Raw genomic sequence first — 21,760 nt, 5'->3', positions numbered from 1 at the left:
CTGCCAAAATGGGCTCCCCAATTACTACCAAACCAGTTCCCTTCTGGTCTGAACACCAGAAGCAGAAAGCAGCTGCTGGTGCTCCAGACAATCATGTTTTAAATCACATCCTCACTTGTCAGGCAGTGATGCTCTGGCATGCCAAGGCTGCTCCCAGCCGCTGTTCGAGGCGAAAGCAGCTAAAAAAAGGACGGCAAACTATACAGATCCTGATGCTTCTTGCACTTGAATGAACTGTCTTTCAATACAGAAGATGAAAAGTCATCCAATCCTATTTCTGTCATTCGCAGGAAGGATTTCCAGCAGCGGCTTTGTAAGAGCCAGCAAACGCCCTGGCTTCTCAGGAAGGGAAATTGCAATGATCTGCATGAGCAAAAATCTCATGTCAAAGCTGCCGTGGGATGATGATCCTTTCTCCTCTTTCTATTCTGGTAGGGAAAGCAAGTAGAAGGTTGTGCAGCACAGCCCAGCTGGCTGCATGGACTGTGCCTGGGTGATTTTGGAGAAGGACCACATTCTCAAGGGAATGGTAGGACAAGGAGGAAATCCATCCTGTCCAAAGTGCTACTGTGGAACATCACCTGAACAACACAACAAGTGGGGATGTCACACCCCATGGAAAGCAAAGCAATTACAACAACAGGGACATTTCAACCCAAAAACATCGTTTCAGACTCTTGGGACAATATGGAAGTGATCATCACACAGCAGTATTTTGGGGCCAGAGGAGCAGCTGGCATTGCCATGCTGCTTCTCCTCAAAATGCCCAAAGGTCAGAAAGAGAGCGTCTGACTGCTCCAGAAGTGCCCAGGAACGCTTACTCATGAGCACGCTTTGGCTTTGACTCTCTTTCATCTGGATATTTGCATAAATCCGGTTGCTGCCCTTAGGGAGATGCAAATTCCCTGTAGAAAGGGAAGCGTTTGAACGTGCTGGCTGCTCAGACAGCGCCAGGCAGGGAAGCGAAGCTTTTATCACCTGAACATTAAATAAAGGCTGAGATGTGAAGCCTCCCCACCCTGCTAAGCAGGAAAACTGCCTCGGCTCTTATGGCCGGATCCAGCAGGGATGGGACAGGCAGGATGCAGTGTTTCATCCGTGCTCTGCACATCCTCCCCAGCCCCAGGGGTGAGCTTTAATGGCCTGGAGACATGCAAGCTGCTCCAGCTCCACTTGGCTCCCCTGCTCCGGCTCCTGGATGGTTTCAAGAGGCATTTTGACACCCCAGCGTGGGTGGCATTTCCCAGCCACCACTGCTGCATTGGAGCAGGCTCTAATCAAGCTGAAAGCAAATGAGCTTCCCTGGGTAAATTAAGCTGTAAGCCCAAATTCATCATTTATGATGAAGCCAACTGGTGATAGTGTTTTTGGAGATGCACACGCACACGCTCTGCCTCTCGGCGGGGAAAAAGGCAAAGGAGGTGAATGAAAAAGCAACGCCAGTAACAAGCATAAAGCTGCTCATCCATCTGGGTTAAATATTGGCTTTGAGATCTGGCCAGAATGGTCCCTACCCTCTGTTCCTGGGGGCACACAAGAGGGTTTCAGCCTGGGCAAGGAGGCAAACAGCCATCCTCAATCCTGCCTGTCATGGGTGCATCCCAGAAATATCTTTCTCATGTTGTTTCCTAAAGAGCCAGAACGCAGCGAGCAGAAAATGCAACACCAAGAAACACCTACGGAGGCCTTGCAGAACACCAAGTGCTGACTTAAGGCTCAATTACAAGCTCCTGTGGTACAGAGAGGAAGCTAAATGAGAGCGTGTACCTGGCTCCCTGCCGAAATCCGTACTATTGCAACTATCTTGGCAGAAAAACCCTATAGGTACAGATGTGCACACAGTACTCCCAGCAGCCAGCACAAAGGCTATTTTGCTATTTCACAAATAATTTAAATTTGGCATCACACATGACAACTAACAGCAAAACCAGCCCAGGGACGGGCTGGATTGCAGTGGGACATCCCAAGGGATACTCAAGATGTCCCCTCCAGCCACAGGACATGGGGCTCATGTGCCTCCAGTGCAAAGCCAGCAGGTATCCGGTTAGACTCGGCCCTGCCAGCAGGAGGTCATAGTGACATCAATGGCCATCTTGGCATCAATGGCCATCTTGGCAGAGGCACCACGGAGTCAATCTTACCTTGGGAGAATTAAAAAATAAATAAAAAAAAGTTTATTTTCAGCTTAATCCGTTCCCAGCTCATCTCCCTGCAAACAGGCAGTGGTGGCACGGCACTGTGGGCACCACTGGGACAGGCAGCCAAGGGTTGCTAAATGAACCCTGTAATTCAGTGCCGAGGCATGGGGCGAAACTCCGCTGCGTGTTCCCACGTGGGAATTTCCCTGGCATTCTCTTTTATCAGCTGGTCGATAAAATATCCCCACCCATCCAGATCTACTGTAAGTGTCGATCATCAAACAGATGGAGTACATACTCTGCTGTCATTAGAAGTCCTGGGCTGGCATTTACTGGAAACACAGCAGAAGGACTTCCTTCAAGCTCTACTGGATGGTGACACCTGAAGGTCTCCGAGGACCTCAGCAAGGGGCTTCCCTGCACGGTCTGGAGATGCCAACTGACCTCTCACATGAAGCTGTACCTGCAGCCTCCCTGGAGGCTGGCACAGTGTAGGAACAGGAGATTTTAAACACTAAGGATCAACTCTGAGCTCACCCACTTCACTGGCACAACCACGGGGAGGGGCTGGGCAGGACCATCATCACAGTGTCCCTGCCTCCAAACTGGTGATGCATCACCAGCTCCTCACTGGGAGCACATCCCAGCCACCCTTCCAGCTTGCAGCCACAGCACCAAGGACGAGGATAATTCCCAGCATCCAGGACTGCTGCTGCATCCCTTTGATGCCAGGGTGCTGATAAAGCCCTGGTCCTTGACCTGTCCACTTCAATAAAACAAACAACAGCTCCATGAATTCCCAGCTAACTTTAGCAGATGCCAATTTTAGCGCCTCGTGGGAGGGAACTGCTGCCCAGCTGCCTGCATGACGCCTATGTTGCGTTTTTATCCCCAGCTTCAGGCAGATATTCTGGGTTCTGTAAAGCCTGAAGGCAGTTTTGGGGAAAATACAGCCATTTTTAAAGCAACAGCAAAAACAAATCAGTATTTTAAAGGGAAACAGAGTGGGAAAAAAAGCCTTGCTCTGGAACAGCATCGGAAAAACCCCTGCAGTAGGTAAGATCTGCTGACAAAAACTGCACCCACATATGGTCCATTCCTATTCCAACCCCCACTCCAAAGCTGTGCCCTGAAATCACAAAGCTGGACCATGGGCTGCCCCACTTGCCCACAGGTCACTGACAGCCTGGGCTTGTTATCTTGGGAGGAATAGAATAAGATTACATGGCTGTCCTGTGCAAAAGCTTTTTGCACATTTGTCATCATTCAAATGGGCTTAAAATCTGATTATTTTTTTCAACTTCCATTTTTGGAAGTGATTTATCATGCCCCTACATTTCAGTAAAGAGCAGTAAATGGATGGAGGATGCTCAAGAGCAGCTCTGAGACACACAGAAGATATCTTCATGTCACATTAACCCAGCTTTGTAAAATCCGAGAATTTGTGACAAACTTTTTCTGCAAATCACGCCTTTTTCAATGAGTTCATTTTCAGGAATCTGTCCCATCCACTCGCCTCAAAAAATGTTTATCTCTGGCTCACATCCACGAAACCAGATAATTGGGAGTTTATAAGTTCATAACTTGAACTGAAGTCAGAAAGTTTCGTCTTTCGTTTTCCAGAGCTGATTCACGGCCAGTCTGGACTGAAATGTGGGCTTGCTTCTAATTTGCTGTCATTTCAGGGGTCACTTGCAGTTTAAGTGATTCTCTGCTGCTGCCTGATGTCTCCTGTGCTGTCATCCCAGCTCAGTGCCGGCACAGCTCATATCTGCACTCCCCAAAGCCTGTCTGGGCCCACTTTTTGACCTTGATCAAGTGAAATGCCCCTGGATTTGCTTCTTTGATAGAACTTCAGAGGGATGTCAAGCAAGGATTTTGTTCCTGGGGCTGCCCAAGTGATCATCCCCAATGCTGAGCACAGTCAGAGAGCACCACCTTGGACTTGTATTTTTATCTCCAAAGAGACATTTGAGCTTTACAAAATTGAGGTTTTTTTTTCCCTCTCTGCTACACCAACACAAGAATTGGAGCTTCATTATTTCACTGAACCCAGCTGTATTTCTGGTCCTGCAAAGTCAACAAAGAGGAGCAGCCAGTTTTTTTGGCTCCCTTGGAAACTCTGCAGTCCAAGAAAATCAGACGAAACATTTGAATACACTCAAGCTTGTTCGTCAACAGTCTGATTTCTGAGGGACCTGACCCTGCGTTCAGGCCGACCAACGCTGCACTCACAGCAATATTTTTGGGTCCTGTGTGAAATACTCCTGCAATGGTCCTGCTGCCAAGTCTTGCAGAAGTTCCCAGGCTGAGGGGCTGCTGCTGCTGGATGTGAGGAAGGAACCTCCCTTGCAGGGTTCGTGTGAGTTGCTGAAACATCTCAGGTCACCAGGGAAGGGTCAGGAGTGGGGAAGGACGTGCACAATGTTAAGTACAACTTTGAGAAAAGCACCAAAGTAAAAACAGGCAAGTGTCTGACGTCTCACATCAACTGTCACAGAAGGGTTGAAGTTGGAAGGGACCACCTTCAACCTCCCCAATGGATGAAGCATGACTATGCTTTCATTGGCATCCTGCAGATAAGATGGTCTGCAGTCACACATCACCACTATGCCTTGATGGATGGATGAGATTGCTTGTGCTGGCTACTTGGATTGTGCTCCTCTGAGAAATTTAGCGTTTAATGAGGTCTAGGGTTAAAGGACATAATTTCCTCCCTTTGCCTCGCCTAAGGTCACTGAAGGACATGGACCTGCATGGAGAGCATCCTAACCCATTTCTGAGACACAGATCTCCCCTCACAGATGCCCCCTCTCAGCTCCAAGCAGCACCAAACTCTTCCCTTAGGGTCCTTCAGAGATGGGAAAAGCACTCCTGAGCCCCAAAATGCAGCCACCACCCTGAACCCTCCAAGGAGGCTTGTCCACAAAGCCCATCTGAGGCCTGGTGCCTGGCCATGGCCCGGGGATGAGGCATCTGGTGGAGCCCACAAGGTGGAAAGTTCAAGTGGTTGCTGTTTATTTGGCTTTGCAGAGAGCAGTCGCCCAGCCTGAACATGGGCCAAGCACCTTCCCATCGCAGGAAGCGCTGCCGGAGTCTTTAAATAACCACCAGTGGTCAGGGCTTTGGTTTACAGCTTTGCTGGATGGAAAACCACCCCTCAGAGCACGCCTGCTTCAGCCCTCTCCTGGGTGTAATGGCATCTGCTCACCTCTCCACCTCCTAGGTCTTCATGTCCCAGTCCCACGAGCTTCATGGAAGCTTGACAGAGTCAGAAAAAGATCTCCCACATAGGCATAAAAACATGTATAGGTTTCTTGTCCCTTGTGAGAGATGAACTTCATGTCCTACGGTCAAAGTTTTGCTTTGCTTTCTTGTAAATTAGTCGTTCCTTGGGGCTCTCCTCTCCCTCCCCATCCTGCTGTTAAGGTCTATACACATCTCACCATACTCCAACATTGACCTGCACCACCACAAAGTGCTCCTCACCTTCCTGCTGTTGGACTGGTGTGTTAACAGTTCATATGGTTCAAACTGAGAATAAAATCCTTCCTCCAGGGCAAGCAGAAAACGCCAAGATCCACCCCCCAAAGGCTTTCTCAAGAATTTCCCTGGGGGACCTGAAATCAGAAACCTTGCCAAGAACCTGGACCGAGCGGGTCACCCAGCAAATCCTGCTTTACTGATGGAAAGTTCCCAAAAGCTGTTTCACTGGGAAGCCTGGTTAGTTTGGGGTTTTGGCAATGCAGGCTTGCCAGGACTCTGGGGAATATAAATGATTTTTTTTTTACCTATAGCTGTCATTAACATATTAACCTAAAATGATGACTAGAGAGAGGAAGCTCCATAAACAAGCAAAATAGCATTTTACAGTTGGAAAATAAGACCTTGCCCTGACCTCCTCTTGGGCAGATCCACTGGTGCACAGCAAATCAGTATTTTATTTTAAACCATGCTTGTAAAAAGTAAAAAAAAGCTGCTTCCTTGACACTTAAGTCAGGTAAGGACACAGCAGGCCAATCTGCCTTATAAATAAGTCTGCTCTTGTATACGCATTTTAAAATAGGCTTATGAAATGTAAACACATGGGCTTTAACAAAAAATAATTCAGCCTCACTGAAACCATTTAAGCAGGGCTGAGCCAGGCTTTCTGAGCCAGGCCTCAAAGATCTGCCTGAAGACCCAACAGACCCTTAGAGACATTCTCATAAACACAGAAAAAGGAGCAAAATTCAGTATGTTTTTTAAGGATCATCCCTGGAGCTGCATCTCTGCCTTGGTTTTGAAGCATGAGGTTATAGGAAGAGATTAGGGTGGGAAGGGTTTCTTCCAAACTGTCTCTAACGTGGGCATGTTCCATGCTGCCCACCTTCTCTGTACCATTTAGACAGATAATTTTTCTATTTGTCCCCAACCTCTCTGCCCCAGGAGAGGAGCTAACCACCAGGAAACCTAGGCTTCAAAAATAAAATGCAGTCTTAGCTTCAGAGTGGCAGGTGCAAGGAGAAAAGCTATTTTTAACCCTCATTCTGCAAGAGGGGAATGCTGGGACCCCTCTGAGCAGGGCTTGTCTGAGTTAAGGAGATTTATTTGGAGGCAGTACAGGGGTCTGACTGGTGGTTAATCCTGGGGCTGGGCGCTGGGAAGAGGACATCAAAGCATTCCTGCATCTGCTGGGGAAATGGGAGAGGCAACAGATAGAGGCTCTGCCTCCTCCCTGGGCGGATGCTGGGGCGACAGGCGGCACAGACCTGGTGCTTGTGGCTCTCCATGACCCAGAAAAGCTGTGGAGATGTCTGAGCAAAGTCCTGAGGATGGATCTTCCCACTTGATTTGTTGGGTTTCCACCCTGCTGCAAGCACAAGCCAAGTAAACTGCAAGGAGAGGTGTTCCAGCCCTCTGATCATTTCTGTGGCTTCCTCTGGACCTGCTTTAACAGATTCATGGGTTTCTTGTGCTTAAAGACCCCAGACCTGGACACAGTACTCCAGGTGGGCTCTCATGAGGGCAGATTCTATGATTCCATGAAGATGAGCTCCCAGTAAGCTCAAGAGACCACTGGCTGGTGTCCCTGTGTCTATCCATCCTGGGATCCACGGTGGAAGCTTTTCCTACCACAGATAAGAGGATGGTTCAAATCTCTCGTGAGCTGGTGTGGCAGCAATCCAAGAGTTAACATCCGCAGATGAAGAGCACGTTAAGGATTTAGCAGGACCTGACATCTCACAAAGGGTGGCTAAGGTAACTTTGTCAAAGGCTGGCATTCAGGACTTCTCCACCCAAGGAGCCAAACAGCCTCAGGCAGACTGTCTCGGGGGACTTCTGGGTACACTGCATAAATCTCCAACCTTATTAAAGCTCCAAAGACCAGAATCCAGCCCCTGACCTTCTCTGGAGCAGAAAACGACAAAACGTTTCCTGTTATTTATAGCAGCTGGAGAGCCTGATGGGAAAACCCCACTTGTGAAACGTGGGCTGCCTGCCACGGCTGCTCTGCAGAGAACGGTCAGGCTGCTCTGAACTCCAGCCTCGATGGACCCTCCACCCCTGCAGCCACTTCACCCCGGGCAAGAACATGTCCAGAGGCAGCCCAGCAGAAACAGGCATATGGATCTCGCTCCCACTGGCTCTTCCAACTTGAAACAGGCAAGGCTGAGCATCCCAGGAGAGGAGGCTTCACCTGTGGGCTACAGGGACCTGGTAGCCCTTGAGGTGCAGAGTTCACCCATACAACGCTCCACCTAAACATGGCTGACCTTACTTGGGAGGTTACTGTCAGCTTTCAGGGAAACTGAGGAGAGGGCACAGCCCTTTTGCCCACCTCCACCAGATGCTACCCCCCTCCTCAAAGCACATCAGGACACGCACCGGCACATTTTGTGCACTGACAGCTAAATTTCCACCACCCTGGCACGCACCGAGGGTGCTTTCTGGCACACTCAGTCACACAGGTGCAGGAAACCTCACAGCCCAAGGCGAGCTCTTCCTGCACCAGTATGGGTTTTACCTCTGAGAGAGCCTCCCAGCTCCGGCCCGGCTCGAGAAGATTGTTCGCTGTCACGCTGTCAAGGAGGATTCCCACAGCTTCTGCGCTGGGCCCGCGCCAACGCGGGTGTTCTGCTCGCTCCCAGGCCGAGGGAAGCAAGCTGCTCGTCACGCACTGCCGTGAGAGGCTGTGAAGGAACTTGCCAGCCGTGACAGGAGCAGCCGGCTCTGGAGCTGCCACGGCGGCGGCTCCTCTCTGGTTTGAAATGCTGCGATGGCACCCAGGGACATGTACAGACCACAGTCCTGCCACCGTCTAAAATAAGCCACCAGGGTGACAGGGAGTGTCATGGATGTCAATGCAGCAGTGAACAGCTGCTGGGGTTTAGGACCATGCTGGGAGCAGCACAGGTCACACTCCTGAACTTCACGTTCACCATGAAGCTGTTGCTCCTGCCCAGGCAATGATGCTGTGGGTAGGACTCAGCTTGAGAGCAGAAACCTCAATTTAGGGACCCAGAAGCCTTGTTAGAGTCATAAAAATCACAGAATGGTTTAGGTTGGAAAGGACCTTTAAATGTCATCTAGTCTGCCCTCCCTGCAATGAGCAGGGATACCTCCCATTAGATCAACAGAGGCCTTTTAGGCTTGCTCTAAATGAGTCACCTGATGTCACCTGGTGGCCTCCTCCTTCTCTGTTGCAGCTCTGCTGCCAGTGAATCCCTACAGTCCCATGGCCACTGTGGGAGACTGACACACCTTATCCTCAGCAACAAAACCCCAGATCAGAGCCATGGCCAAGCCTGAGGCGCATCTCCGAAGAGCCCAGTTAGATATTCTCCCAGGGAGATTTTGGCCCTCGTGATGGAAAAGTTCCTTCTAAATATCCCCAGGCAGTTTGCCTGCAACTCCAATTAATAACACTGTATTTTGTCAACAAAGTCGGGTCAGCGGCAATTCATAGACTTCACGCTGGTTAACCTTTTTCCACCAAACAAGCCCAGGGATATTTTGACTCTCTGCCCTTGAGAAGTTTATTTGTGTGGGATCTGTCCACTTACCAGCTTCCGGCAATGAAAAGACACACAAGAAGTGCAACCGCTTTCTAAAAGTCAGGGAAAGACTTGATGGTTGTGGCCAGGGCTCCCCAGCACCGGAGCCAGAGAGGTAGAGAGTTCCCAAAGCCACCTAAGAGAGGCCAAGAGGCTTGTAATTAGCCTGTGAGAGAAACCAGAGTGAGTGCAACAGCCTGACCATCATCCCCATATGCAACAAGATCTTCTGCAGAGAACTTGTAGGCGTTCTACTTGCTGGAGGCAAAACGCATGGACTAGGATTGTGGAGCCCCAAAAGAAGACTCAACAGGGAAGGCACATCGGAGAAAGCCATCCCCACTTTCAGCCTTGTCCATGTCCCATCACCCAGGAAATGACTGAACATCAAACCAGTTCAAGCTTCCCCAGCACTTTCCACTGCCCTCCAGTACTTTCCACTGCCTAGGACCACACCTCATCATCTGATGCTCACAGCATTTTGTAGCAACAGCAGACGCAAAGAGTAGGATCAGGGAAATGGAATACCTTAGCCTTGGCCTGGTGAGGATTTCATGCCTTTCAGAAGCAGAAGAACCAAGGAGAAAGATTTCTCCACCTTCCTCCTGAGACGTGTGGGATGTATCTCTCACCCTGGGACCACAGGCTGTTGCAGCCTACAGATGTTTGTGCTCTGGGTAGCACAGAAACCTTCACCGTGATTAGAAAAGATTGGCCAAAAGAGATTCAGCTTGAGACTCCTACACTGCCTGGGTTCTCCTGGCAAATGATTTACAGATGCTGCAACTGGCTGGCGTGCTCTTCACCCAGACAGAACAGCATCTGGCAGGCCCATTACTGCCTTGTGTGGAGGGTGTGCCCTGGAGAGCCTGGAGATTTATTGTCCAGATATAAAGTGACTGAGCTCTGTCCCAGGAGCAGCTCCAGGGAAAAGCAAAGAGCTTCTTCATAAAAGAGCCTGCTTATCACAGTTGCAATTATTTGCACATAAAGGGGAGGCCAGGAGGGCAAACGAACCCCAGGGTGATATGGGGAGGTGACACTATGCTGGCTCCAGTGGGTGCTGCCAGCTGGAGGAGGGTGTCTGGTGTGGTGGAGGAATGGCTGACCCAGAGAGGGGCAGGGAAAGCTGTGCCTTTTAACAGCAGTTGGGATATTTTCTCCAGCACATTCCTCTCCCTCCAGTAATCTTGTGGGAGCCTGGAATTGTGAAACGCAATTCCTCCCTGCTGGCAGCTCTGCGGGGATGCCAGAAGCCAGAGCAGCCTTGCATGGGGGCAGGACCAGTGTCCATCACATTGCAGACACGAGACACCAATAATTACACTGCGAGGTGAGGAGAAAGCCTTTCCCACCACATACCTCCTCCCTGGCCTGGTTTGTCCTTGCAGCAGGGCAGAGCATCTCAGACTGGGGCAAAGGATACAGCATGCTCAGTGTGACGCAATATTTACCTCTTCTTGAGATCTGAGTGAGGTCATGCATTTGGATCACTTTGGGCTGTATTTGCTCAGGGATAGAAAGTTAAACTCTTCAGATTTCAGTGTAAATCCCAGTAGGGAACAGTAGCTGGGAGAAAAGCCTGATGGGATGCACTGGCTCCTGGGTGGCTCCTCCAGGCCACATGGGACCTTGGGTGGTGCCTGATATCTCCATCTATCCCATGGATGGCAGGACACTGGGTTGCATCTGGCTGTCGTTTGTGAGGCCCCTGGTCACAGCCACGTGCTGGGCTGAGCCGTGCAAGCCGTGGTGCACGTCTGTGGGACGTGCCTTCACCCACCTCTGCTTTCAATTAAAGCCACTAATGATTTTAGCAAGGAAAACCCTGAACCAAGCACACCCCGTGGTGGGCTCGCTAACACTGTCCAGATGTGCTGCTCCTGGCAGGTGCCCCGGTGGCCACAAGCATGCAGGTGGCAGAAGGAAAATAAGAAAAAACAAATTATGGGTCACTGCCATCAAACCAACTCTTCTGGGCTCAGGAAAACTGAACGGAGCCGGTCTCGGATGCTTTGCGGTCTGGGCTTGGGTGAGGCCCCAAGGCTGCAATGGTTTTATTTAGGGCATGCAATAACCTTTGGCTCCTATTGTACTTGTGTTTGCCAGAAAGGCAGTTGGTCTGGCTGGATTAAAGCTGGCAGTAATTACATGCCAATGCCTCCTCTGCAGTGAGGAGGGGCAAAACCTAAAAAGAAAACCACGTGGGCATCCCCCTACTCGCCACTTTGCATGGAGATGGCTCCTCACCCTCCTGCAAGCAGAAATCCAGCTCATGCCCAGAGTTAACACTTTGAAAAGTTATTGACAATGCAGTCCAAAAGGGAGAAGAGATGTGGAAATTGCGCCTGGTGTCAAATGTGTTTCGTAAGCCACCAGCTGTATCCCCTGAAGGACACTCTGCCTCGCCCAGCCACCAACCCAGTGAGCAGCCTTCCAGCCTTCCCTGCTTCCCCAAGCACCAAACACAAACCAGATGCTCCAAAATGCCTGGTTGAAGACATTCCCTTTCATCTGGTAATTGCTGCTTCCGAGGGAGAAGATCTTAAACAGTCCTCAAACCCTCTTGAATGACCCAGTTGCCTATTTTTGTCCTTTTTGGGCTTCAGAGTGTCTTTGGCTTTGGCATCTGAGCCACCCTGCTGCTCCTCATCCTCTCTTCCTGGCAGTTGATGGCCAGTCTCAGACTCCTTGACACGATTTGGACCCTTGGGACTGGTTTATGGCCACTCACTTGCCACCAGCCACGTGCAATCCCACTGCAAGAGGTGCCATGATGGTGCTAAAATGGGCACCTCTGCTCCCCCAGTGTCAGACAGGCACGGTGCAGGAAAGCCAGCCTGGGGGGCCCAAAACTGAGGTGCAAAAGGCAAAAAACTAAGATGCTTTTTGCAGTAATGGCAGTGATAACAGCTCCATCTAAAAGTGGAGCAGGAGGAAATCCACAGCCCCCAAAATTTGACCTACACGAGCCTAAACTTAAATGAGGTACATCTGCAGCGAGGATTTCCTCTTGCCCTCTTCAGTCACTGCATTTCTAGTTTTGACTAATAAAACAGCCAGTCCTCAAACCTCGAGCTCGTTATTGCTTGTGGTTCCTTCCCCTTAGTTTCTAAGAAATGAATAACAGGAGCAGAAGGTTGCAAAACACACACTGGACTCTCCTAGCTTTAAATACAGTGAGAAACCAAATAAACGGGGAGAGAGGAACAAGGAAAATCGATTCCAGAGAGAAAACGCCCAGCTGCACCCACTGTAAGTGTTGGAGGCTGTGGATGCTGGTTTAGACAGTGAGAAAACACGATGCAAAAAGCAACAGCAGCGATACCACCGGCAAGCGCAGGATGCTGCAGCTGCAAAGGAGCCCACGAGCTGCTCAGAAAAGATTCAGGATGGAAAGTTAATGCCCAGCGCGATGTACTAAATAACCATGGCCTGGAGAAGAGGAGCTTGGGGTCAAAAAATCACTTAACATGGAAAGATATGATGGGGTCTGCTGGTTTCCTGCTTGTATCTGCTGCTGATGCTCGGTGCTGCATCAGCATCGCTCTCCCCGAAAGCCCAGATGAGCATTAGGGGGAATTTTGTTACAACAGCCCAGCAGTTTTGCTGGAAACTGGGAAAGATAAGAATAATCGTGCTAATAACTGCAGAGCCCAGCTCCTCCTCGATGATGCCAATTTATGTGTGGTTTAATGAGGGCATGGAATGATGGAAGGACACTGCAGGGGGATATAAAATCCTGCCTCAAATGGACACACGCTGATACAGTTTAGATTAGGTGGGATGAAAAAAAAAGTAAACAAAAATGAATTTGTAACTAGAGGAAAACTTAGAGGAAATAAGGAGCTGGTGAATGATGGCACCCGGAGCATCACTCCTTCCATCAAAGGAACTAGCTGAGTTCTGCCTGTCAAAGACAAGGAAGGGGTCTAAATCAAGATGGATAAAACCAGCACCTCAGCATCACTGGGAATAAGCACAGAGCTTCAAAAGAAAGCACATAAAAGGCATCAACCTGCAAAGAAAACCCATGGTAAAGATGCAGCTGCAAAAAGTATGGGGGAAATGAGTCCCCAAAGTGGGAAATTACCATCCTGGGGGGAGAGCAAACACCTCACAGCTCTTCCCATACCATCCTGGATGGTCCAGGAACCCCAAAAGGGGAGCAGTAGTAAGGAGCCATGTGTGTATTTTGCACTGATGAACTTTAATGTTATAAATCCACTTCAGCCTCTGAGCAAAGTGCCTGGAAACCTCTGCTCCACAAGACCAGGGCTGAGATTAGCACAAGATTAGCACAGGTAGGACTGTGAGCCCCAGTGCTACCCAAAACAAGAGGGAAGGGTGTTGCTGAAGGCTGCATCAGGACCTGATGCAGCTGATCTTCTGCCCAGACAGCTTTTGCTCCACAAAAGAGAAGTGTGCTACTGAAATTAGATGACAGGTTCAAATCTGAGCGCCTTTGTTAGTAGTGCAGGTCCTTCTGCAGGATGGGACCGTCCCTGGTGAGGATGTCCAGAGGCAGCACAGTGGATTTTCCCTAGTCAGTGGGAGGGTGGGCTCCAGATGGAGTTACTGGTGCTGTCTCCACTGCTGGAATGAGGAAGCCTAGATGCCCTTACATCCCCTCCATCCACCCTCAACCAGGAGCTCTGGGGTTATTTAGGTTGGCAGACCCAGGGCTCTTGGCACAGCCTGCCAGAGGATAAACACCAGAGCAGGGAAAAGAGCCATCTGAGCTAAAAGCCAGTGCGGGTACAAGAAGAACAAGGCCAAATGGGTACGAGTCATCCACAAATAAATTTCAGCTGGAAACGAGAGCAGTTTGTATCCGTGTGAGCAGCAAGGCTCTGGCAACAGCTTTCCCGGAGGACTTGCCAGGGTCAAACGGCTCATTAGTTTTAAGAAGGAAACTGGCAGGGGGTTTGTGTCGAGGCTGCTTGTAACGGTGGGGGGGGGGACCAGCCAAAAATCGATGGTGGCCTTGGGGCTGGATTCAGCAGGACATGGGTCTTCTGCCACAGCCATCCCATGTGGCAGCTGTACCTGTGCTGGTGAGGTACAGAGGGGTGCAAACCACATCTACTTGCTCTTGGAGAGAGTTGCATGGGGAGGAAAATAAAAAGGTACCGTTCTTCCAGTTGACAGGAGCTTAAACACCGGCTGGGAATTGGGCTCGGGGCCCTATGTGAAATTAAACTTGGCTTGTCTTAAGACAGCGGCTCTACTCCCCAAGCACCCTACAAGCATTTGGGTAATAGCAGGGGGAATCAGACCTACTTGTCAAGCGTGTTGCTATTTGTGCAAACGCTGCGTACCGGAGGGAAGCTTGAAGAACAAGTCCCCTTTTTATAGCGCGTTGGATGCTGGCAGTGAGCCTGTAAATTAGAAGGAATTCAGAGAGGAGCAACAACAACAACAACAAAAAAGCCTAAGGGGCTGGAGGGATTAGTTTTGGAGGAAAGGAAGAAAAAAGGGAGCTAAGTGTGTGGTCCAGTGGACGCGACTTTGGGCTGGGTCTGCACCTGGTGTTGTTCCATCCACAGCAAACCTCCTTGTGCCATGTGCAGGTTTCCCAACCTGACCTTAAGAAGCAAGATGTATTTTCTACCACCTCAGGAGACAGCTCTGTCATGTCCACAACAGAAAAGAGAAATATTTTAAAATCACATACATGATAGAAAGTTCATTAAGGAGCTGCCAGAGCAAAGGACAGCCCACAAACAAAATGGGTTTGAGCTGGGAACAGCTTAGCCATGGCAATGAAGGGTGTGTGGGGACAAACTCCCCACTGCAATGGGTTTTCTAGGGCAGTTTTACACTAAACTACTCAGTTCATTCCTAAGCTCCTTGAATGAGCTCATAGAGGTGTAATATCCCTGCCTGGATGCAGTCCTGCTATCAGCATTCCTATCCTTTGGGGCACTGAGAGGGGCAGGAGTGACCTGGATCATGGGTTTAATTACCAGCCTTCAGCTTGGCTGCTCTTGCACTGGTGCCAGGGCCCAGTGGAGAGGGGACTTGGGCAGGAGCCCAGCACTGTCCCTGCAGGGAAAAGCTTGGCTGTCCTCTGCTCGGGGTACCCAGCCTCATGGGGACATTCCCGTGACCATTCCCGTACACCAGACATGCAGCACCCTGGGGAGCACCAGCACAGGCACATCCAGGGCCTTTCAGGGATGGGATTAATTTTCCTGTTTGTTGACCAAACCTCCCCACTTTTAGTGCCTGTCACACAAGCACAGATGAAGCTGTAATTTGCCATGATGGGATGTAGGAGAGAAGGGGACACAGAGGCTGAGACAAGCCTTCCCTTAAATGCCCCCTAACGCCACCTTAAAAAATAATGAACCGGGGGCAGAGGAGGTTACTGGTTTGGTATGAGAATTTTCATAAGCATGAGAAAAAAAAAAAGACCACATTGCTCCAAAGTTGGTTTTTGTTTTTTTGGTTTTTTTTTTTAAGCAAGCTTCAGGGGCTCTGGGAGAGCAAAGCTTGCTGCAAAGTTTGTTTTCTGTTGTGCCCACGTTACCAAGCAAAGCCGGATGAGGAATGTGCGGTGAGGGGCACTCGGCTGGGCTGCACCCCTGGGTAAGCACTGGTGGTCAGGTATGATGGCACAGTGAGGGTCTCTGGGCATTGCCTCCAGCCCAGGACACTGCTTAGCCACCCACCTTCCCAATTTAAAGCAATCTTTGCTTCCAGCAGTGCCCCATTTCCAACCATTGTGTTGCACACGCAGCTAATAAACAAACATCATATAGACATTAAAAAAAGTGTTTTCTAGATGTTGGGATAATGAGGGCAATTTCCCTGGCGCCTTTCCCCGGCATGCCAGGGTGCAGCGCAGTAGCCGGCAGCTCCCAAACCCTTCTCCGGAAAAGTTCAAACCCTCAAATACTTGGAATTGCTCTTTGAGGGAATTTATTTTAAAGCCGCTTTAACGGCAGCTGGGAATTACCAGGGAGGCACTTTGCTCTGCAATTTCCCAGCTGCTGACCCCGTTCACGTGAAGGGGGCCCTGGGCAGCCACCCAGCTCGGGGACATGTGCCGAGCCAGCACAGCCTGGAGTTGCACCCGAAATTCCCCTTGTCCCAGGTTGCAACAAAAGCACAGAGAGGGGCTGTTCTGCATGGCAGGAGCAAGAAAAATTAACTCCCACATCCAGCAGTGTGAGGGCGTGAGCTGGGATGTGGTAGGGTTATTTTTCAAGACCCTGTTCCCACGAGGGATGAAAATTGCATCCAACCATGTTGCTTCTTCCCTGGAGCAAAAGTTGAGCTGGGAGGCTGTGAATCTCCCAAAAACCAAGTCAACATCCCAATGTGCCGGTGGTACGTTGTTTTTTAAGAAGCATTTTGGTCTTAAAAAGAAAAGAGTTATTGAGCAAAATCACTGACGGCAAGTCAGCACTTAAGTGTTGGCAGGACTGCGAGTCACAGGTGCTGCTGGAAGGTTGGAAAATGCCACCACCAGAGCTGTAGCTGCTCTACCTGCAAACCCTCTATGTCCCCATTGCCCTGAGAGCGTTATGGAGCCCTTCCCCTTTCCACACCTCCATGGGGACATCTTGGTCACTGTGCCTGGGCTACCTGACTCAAGCCCTGGAGATGAAGTGGTAGCCCTGGAAGAGATGCAGGCAGGTGGGATGGGTCTAGTGGCAGACAGAGGCAGTTCCAAGCCCAAATGCTGCCAGATGTGAACCCACGTGCAGCTGCCAAGTCACCCAAAACAAAGGGGCCCCCAAAGCCACAGGCAAGGGTTGGGCTGACAGGCATCAGCCCCCCATGGTGTGGCACCCGTGGCCCTGTGCCGGTTTTCTTCTCCCTGCTGTCATGCTCAAAAGACATTTGTGGAAAAACACAGCAGAAATGAGAGGGTTTGAGTGGCAGTTTGGAGAAGGAGATGGGGGAAGAAAACAACTTGGCAAGGAAGGAGGGGTTGAAGGACATAAGTGTTCCCATTTTGGTTTACAGCTCCCAAGGGTGCCGCTCGGAGCGTTTATTGACCAACTCGCCCGCTCTCGATGAGCTGGCCTGGCAAACTGTGGCAGCAGGGAGGCTATTCCTGGTCAAGGCGTGTCCAACAGCAATGCTTTCTTAACTTAAAATCAACTAGTGACATGAATGGGACTCAAAACACACAGTCAAGGACTTTCCTGGAGAGGTTCTGGCTCTGCAGCCACTGCACCTGTAGCATCATCTCAATGTCACCACAAAAAAGTCATCAAGTACCCTCATGAAATGCTTCAGGGGTCCCCAAAAAGGGGGAAAAAAAGAGCCAAAGCCCAGCCAGGCAGACACAATCTGCTCAATGAAATCAAGGTGGACCCTTGACTCCAACAATGCAGCAGACAGACAGGACTGATTTGCCTCTCTTAGTATTAGAAGGGAAATAATAATCATTGTCATAATAAAAAAGAGTGAGATGCAGCCAGGTCAGGTTCATTAAGGGTGAAAGGCAGTGGTTTGACTCCAAACCCAGCTGTTCTTCACAGCATTGATACGATCTTCCCCAGCACAAGTCTGTGCGGGAACTCGTCATCCCCAGTGTTCCTTGCAACACGATAACACGCCACATCGCCCCCAGCTCCCAAGTTAAACATCTTATTAACTGCAGTGACGTAAAAGAGGAAATCTCTGAGAACTATCGCAGAGATGAGAGGGAACACATTTACCATCAATAGGCAATGGTACCTCTGCAGAGAGAACTGCATGTAAACCAGCATCCAGCCCCTCCTTCCCCTCCCTCCTCTAATCACTCCATGTCATGGGAAACTAAACCTGACATCCAAACAGCCCCGATGCGAGACACTTGCTGTAAAAATATTTTTAAGACTGAAAAACAACAACAACAACAACAAAAAAACTTGCCTTCCAGGAACCCATTGGGATACAAACCCTGTGCAGCTGCAGCCACCCTCCGCGTTCATCCCTCCTGCTTCGGCTTGGAAATCAGGCAGGGTGGGGAAGTGGAAAGGAAATACAAAGACCAAAAAAAAAAAAAAAAAGGGAGGATGGTGGTGGTGGGAAAAGCAGCGATATCGCAGGAGATGAGCCGCGAGAGGCTGTTGGCAGAGCGGTCCAGCAATCCCCTGAAATTCAGACGTCACGTGCGCTGCCTGTCTGCAGCTCCCGCGCAGCCCGGGCTCAGCACTTCGCCCAACTGCACACGCAGCACTTCGCCGCGGAGAGCTCTCCCGCCCCACCCCCGCACGCCTCCCAGCCCATGCCCCATCCCAACCGTACCCAGCAGGTTTTGGCACTGCAAGGTGACCTAGGGCTCCACGCCGAAGCTGCTCTGGCTACAAAGGTTGAAAAGCATCGCTACGCTGCAAAACCACCCTCCCTGGCAGCTTCTCCACCTAAATCCCAGCCCTGCAGGTAGTGTTGTCCTCTCCACCAGGATGTGCACAGTGGCCACCTCCCCACGGCATCCATCTGGGGCTGGTGGGGGTTCCCAGTGGCGTGGAGGAGTGCCAAGAACATTCTGTACCCAGCCTGTCCCTGGGCAACCCTGGGCATGTCCAAAAACAGCCCCCGAGCTCCCTGGGCAGTTGAGGTTGCATCAGAGAACAGTGGGTGAGCCCAGACACCTCTGGGGCAAGGTGGCAGCCAGCTTCTTTCTTTATTTATTTTTTTCCCTTTAATTTTCACCTGGGACATGCTTTGCATCAAAGGGATGCTTTAGACTCCATCCTACACTGCCCCGCAGCAGCTTCTGGGGACTCACCGCGACCAAGCAATCACCAAAGGTCCCTCTGCAAAGGCCATGAGGCTGCACAGACCCAACCTCACCATCCCAACTCCAAAAACCTCCAGGACAACTAAAACGAATTTTTTTTCTCTGCTTGCACTCATTCCTCATGTAAATTAGCAAGAGGAATTAGGAGACTGAATGTTCCATGCTGCCTCGACTTCACCACCCAGCTAGAGATGCACCGCATGGCACTAAAGTCAGGCAGATACAGTGGGACTAAAAAAAGAGTGTGGTTGCCTTTTTTTTCTTGTAAAGCTGGACTGCCTTTCACGGCGACTGTATTTATAGGTAGAGCTGTTGAAATTTTAAGGGCTCCTTGCCACAGGAATCCGGCCGCGTCTCATGTTCGCAAAGTGGCGTAACTTGGCAAAAATGAACATACAACAGGCCGATGGGTGCTGCTTCCCTTCCTCAATTTTGAGTTAAATCAGAAGGGAAAAAGAGAAGATGCAAAAATGAGCCATGCATGCCACTGCCATGTGCCACAATATGTATTTTCCAGATTCAGAGCGTAACGAACACGGGACTTCATGCCCACCCCTGCACCGGCACTTTCCCTTTCTGTCAACGACAAAAAAAAAAAAAAAAAACCAGCTTTTGCGGGTGTTTATTTTTGCTTTCGGTTTGGCTACCCATGGCACACACAAAGCCTCCTCTGCACTTCGTTTTAGGGCTGAAAAACTCTGGCAGGGTTCAGCCCCAGAGCGGTAAAACTCGCTCTCCCCATCCAAAGCCGCCCGGGAACACCATCCACCAACACACCACGGCACATGATGCCCAGAAACCACGCGGTCTCAGCCCAAAAGTTGGCAACTTTCTTACACAACAGCACTGCTACACAGCTAAAACCCTTTTTAATTTTAATTTATGCTATAAAAGTACACTACGCCCTGTCCAAAGACGCTACCACCCCGCTGAGCACGTCTGGATGCTAAACTTTGATCCCCTATGGCAACGTGTGTCTATTTAAGACAAACCCCAAACCATAATTAAAGTTATTGATAGGAGCCCATGTTTACTGTTTGCTATTTTAATATCAAGTGCTGTTGGCTTTCAAGCCACTCATTTCCATGGTTTGCAGGGGAGGATGAAGCTGGAAACATGCCTAAACGTCGGGGTTTTTGACGTTTCCATGGGCACTTCTGCTGTCAAATCAAAGAAATGCACTTAACAGGCCGATCCCAGCGGATGCTTCTCAGCCAGGATTGCCTTGACTGGAAGCCGGCAAGTGATTTTTGAGCTATCAAGGCACATACAAAAATAAAACAGCTGTAACAAAAGCTTTTTGCTTCTGCAAGCAGCCCTCTCCACAAGCAGAGCCAACAGGGCGACAGCTCGTGGCACGCTGGTGACACAACTATTTCCAGCCTTGTGGAAATTAATGTTCCCAAAAGGAACACATTTCAGATTGCAGCACTTACCAAAGGTTAAAGTCTCTTGCTTCCCTTGCACAAGTGTCAAATTTGGTCTTTGCTACTAGCACCTGACATCCCCAAAAAGCAGCCGTGGGGGACTATACCCCTACTAGCCAGCATCTGGAAGGTTAATTCTGAAGCCTAGTGACAACACAGTGTATATACATCCTGGATGTATATAAATATTGGTGCAGAATATTGGTGGGTCCACAAAGCCCTGAGCTTCAAATCCACCTGCAACATTTTAAACATACACTATGACAAAAAAATTAGTCATTTTTGTAACAGTGGGATTTAAATCCAGCTCATAACAGGGGAGATTCATGATATTTCATATTCAAACAAGTCACCAGCCCCGTTTATCCCCACTACTCTTTTTCCATTGCTGTGGAATAAATACACGACTTCATGAAGGCTCAGTTTTCTTGCTGATCCTCCTTGAGCCAGAAGGATGCACATAAACCCAACCCAGCAGCTCCAGATGCGAGATCACCTCGTTTATGTTTCAGCTCCTTTCCACAGAAAGATGAAGCTGTAACTGAATTAACTGGAAATTGGCAGCGGCACAAACTTGCCAGATTCCAGCTAATTGTTTGGATTAGTAATCCCCGTTGTATGCAAAAATGCACCTTACCTACGGCAGAGAAAGGCACGGCATGGGGTGTCCTCCTGATAGGTGACCTGCCTGCTCTGGGAATGGGAACTACTGGCATTCCCAAGCCCCCACCAGCGAAAGGCTCGTCAGCCTAACGAGACATGCTCAAATATCGAATCACTGAATCATTAAGGGCGGAAAAGACCTCCCAGATCACCAAGTCCAACCCTCAGCGCAGCAGCACCACCACGTCCACCACTGAACCATGTCCCCAAGTGCCACATCCACACGCTTTCCGAACACTCCCAGGGATAGTGATTCCACCACTTCCCTTGGAAGCCTGTCCCGAACATGCCCCGGGAGAGGCCGTCCCTGCCGCAGCTGATGCAGCCAGCGCAGCCCCATCCGTCTGACGCGGAGAGGTGCGAAACATCCATGGGGATAGCGAGTCCAGACAGCCTGGATGGAGCATGGAACTTCCCCCCTGGGGCCCCTGGTGACACCGAGTGCTGCGTCCGGCGCCGGGAGGGGTGGAGAGGCCCCGCGGAGCCCCCTCAGTGTCCGCGCCGCATCCCACCCACGGGGCTGGGATGGGGGTCTGTGGGATGCTCCGAATGTAACCACAAGGCGGGGGACTGCGGCATCGCGCGTGGCCTCCCCACGGGGGTATGCCGGGTGGGCAGCAGTGTGCGTGACCCGCCTCCCCCCCGAGCTGTAGCTTCCCTCCTTTAATTTTGAGTTAAATCAGACGGGAAATAGGAACGGTGGGGGTCACGGTGCGGGGAGGGGGGTCACGGTGCAGGGAGAGGGGT

At 50.3% G+C, this 21,760-nt stretch overlaps 1 protein-coding gene across 1 annotated transcript in view; it reads right to left on the bottom strand.

Annotated features, from left to right (window-relative positions):
* Positions 1 to 21,146, bottom strand: part of PTP4A3 (protein tyrosine phosphatase type IVA, member 3) — a 42,332-nt gene extending 21,186 nt beyond the window's left edge. The window contains exon 1 of the mRNA XM_027645655.1: positions 20,988 to 21,146. The gene's annotated coding sequence lies outside the window, so the exon portion shown is untranslated. The remainder of the gene's footprint in view (positions 1 to 20,987) is intronic.
* Positions 21,147 to 21,760: the final 614 nt, after the last annotated feature.

The sequence above is a fragment of the Corapipo altera genome, unplaced genomic scaffold, assembly GCF_003945725.1.
Source record: "Corapipo altera isolate COAL_440 unplaced genomic scaffold, ASM394572v1 51, whole genome shotgun sequence".
NCBI classification, from domain to species: domain Eukaryota; kingdom Metazoa; phylum Chordata; class Aves; order Passeriformes; family Pipridae; genus Corapipo; species Corapipo altera.
This window is presented reverse-complemented; position numbering and strand designations above follow the sequence as displayed.